The 2,344-nt window shown below is 47.2% G+C and overlaps 1 pseudogene; it reads left to right on the forward strand.

Moving 5' to 3' along the window:
• Positions 1–552: 552 nt before the first annotated feature.
• On the forward strand, positions 553–1,245 carry LOC147985182 (uncharacterized; annotated as a pseudogene).
• The last annotated feature ends 1,099 nt before the right edge of the window (positions 1,246–2,344 follow it).

The following is a 2,344-nucleotide window of genomic DNA, read 5'->3' on the forward strand; positions in this document are numbered from 1 at the left end:
GAATAAATACACGGTCTAGTCCATAGCGAAAAACTCATAAAATTGCAGAATACATTGTACTTTTTTCAGGGGCTGCTGCAAGGACATGCAAAAAACGGTGAAGTACACACCTGTAGACAAAATGCAGTTCTCTTTGATAGACGATGCAGTGCAAAACGATAACCAATGCAATTCCGTTAACACGCATGATACATATAAACGTGACAAATGCCCGTTCGCACAGAAACTGGTGGTTAAAAAATTTACTGATCAAAAATAAAATAAAACCACGTTAAAAAAACCACGTTCGCATACAACCACCCAATCCGAGCGGTTCCATCGCCACAAACCCACGATCACAGACGCAACACCAACCCATGATTTACACAACCGCATCATCAGCGAGATCGTGCAGTTCATCTGATGCGGCCATCCCACCCTGCACCCTCCCCTTAAATTCGGACCCCTGCCAAAGGCCTTCTCATCCACAACAACACAAGTATCCATTGTGCTGCCACCAAATCGCTCCATCACATCGATCTCCACAGAAAACACCAAGCCCTACTACTGGCTATGGCGTTCACTGACGAGTACAAGGGTGTGAAGGCCCACGGCAACACCAAGTTGCACGTCATCCACACCAACGACAAGAAGAAGATGGCTATCTCCCTCGCGTAGTACGAGAACCACCTCAGCCTCCAGCGCAACAAGATCGTCGACATTGATCTCGAGTACAACAACGAGCCTGAAGCAATGCAGAAACCCGCCCTCTACCAACTCTCCATCGGCAAGACTCAGCCGGTGCTACTCTTCCAACTGAGCGCCGCTGAAAGGTGCACCATTTTCGACAACTTCCTCGCTGACCCCAGGTACACCTTTGCAGGCTTCTCCATTGACGGCGACAAAACCAGGCTAGAGCGCGTCAATCTGGAGGTCGCCAACTTCGTCGACATCCAGAAGGAGTGGAGGGTGCCTGAGGCAACCAAGGGGTTGGACTCCCTTGGAGACATCTCCGGCATGCTCATCGACGACTACTACAACAACATGAAGAAGAAGATCACCGACGACGAACACATGCGCTGGGCCACCCTACCTCTGTCCATGAGGCACATCGAGTACACGGCAAAGGACGCCTACGCATCGTACGAGATATGGAACTACATCACCCTCACCCAGGACGGGCTTCGTCGTGTAAAGCTGGAGAAGGAGGAGCCCCCCAAGAAGCGTGCCAGGAGCAGCTGGGGATGGGGAGACGCTAACTGGTGAAGAAGAAGATGGTGTCAGCCAAGAGCCAACAATGCTAGCGTCATTTTAGAATTATCGTCAAATTTGCTTTATGTTGTTTCCTTATGTATCGTTAGTTTGCTTGTGATCATTTGCTTTTGCTAAACTTAGTTTGCTTGTCATGCAGAATCGCTTGTAATGATGAACTTTGATTATGTTAGATTGCTTTCTGTTGAACTTAGTTTGCTAATGATGAACTTGTCGTACAGAATGCTTGTGATAATTTGTTTTCTGCTGTTTGCTTATGTATCATTAGATTCAAGCAGTGCACAAAACGGACAAAGATGAAGTGTGCAAATAGGATGCATGCAGTGCAAAATGTGTACGAATGCAGTACAGACTCTGTCCAATGAAGTTTACACATACCCAAAAAAGCAGTGCACGCCCCTAAATTTAAAAAAAGAATACATAAGAGCAAAAACATGAAAAAAAATGCGACCTATATATGTAGTGCAGAATGTGTGAACATGCAGTACAGAAACATAATCAATGCAGTGCACAGATGATTTACTAAGCAGTGCACGCCCCTACATTTGAAAAAGAATACATAAGATCAAAAACACGAAAACAAAATAAGAACTGTACATGTAGTAAGGAATGCGTGCACATGCAGTACAAAACCCTGATCAATGCAGTGCATAGATGGTTTACTAAGCAGTGCACGCCCCTACATTTGAAAAAATATTTAAGAGAGAAAGTATAAAAAAATTGACCACCATAGGTGCAGCCGGCCCCAGCCAGTCTCGTAGTAGGTATGCACCCACAGAAGGTGAGCCATTCTGAGCCACGATGCATGGGGCCGGGCACATATGGGCCCATAGGTCGGAGAGCATAAAGCAGCAAGCGTCGTGTATAAGCGCCCAAATAAGTAACCAGAGGAGTTCGATACGGCTGCCTCGCCAGTGCTTATAAACAGGTCGAGTGCGCCCTCCGCGGGCGAGGTGGGACTAACCATTAGGCCGCACACACAATGCCCCGGGAACCAGCCGTGCTCACAGGCCGACTTGGGCCCAATGCGTCTTCACTCCCCGAACACAGGCCCAACAGACAAAAGAGAGCCCACTGAAAATTAAAAAAATGC

This window comes from Triticum urartu, chromosome 2A (assembly GCF_056163025.1).
Source record: "Triticum urartu cultivar PI428250 chromosome 2A, HENAU_Tu73, whole genome shotgun sequence".
NCBI lineage: Eukaryota > Viridiplantae > Streptophyta > Magnoliopsida > Poales > Poaceae > Triticum > Triticum urartu.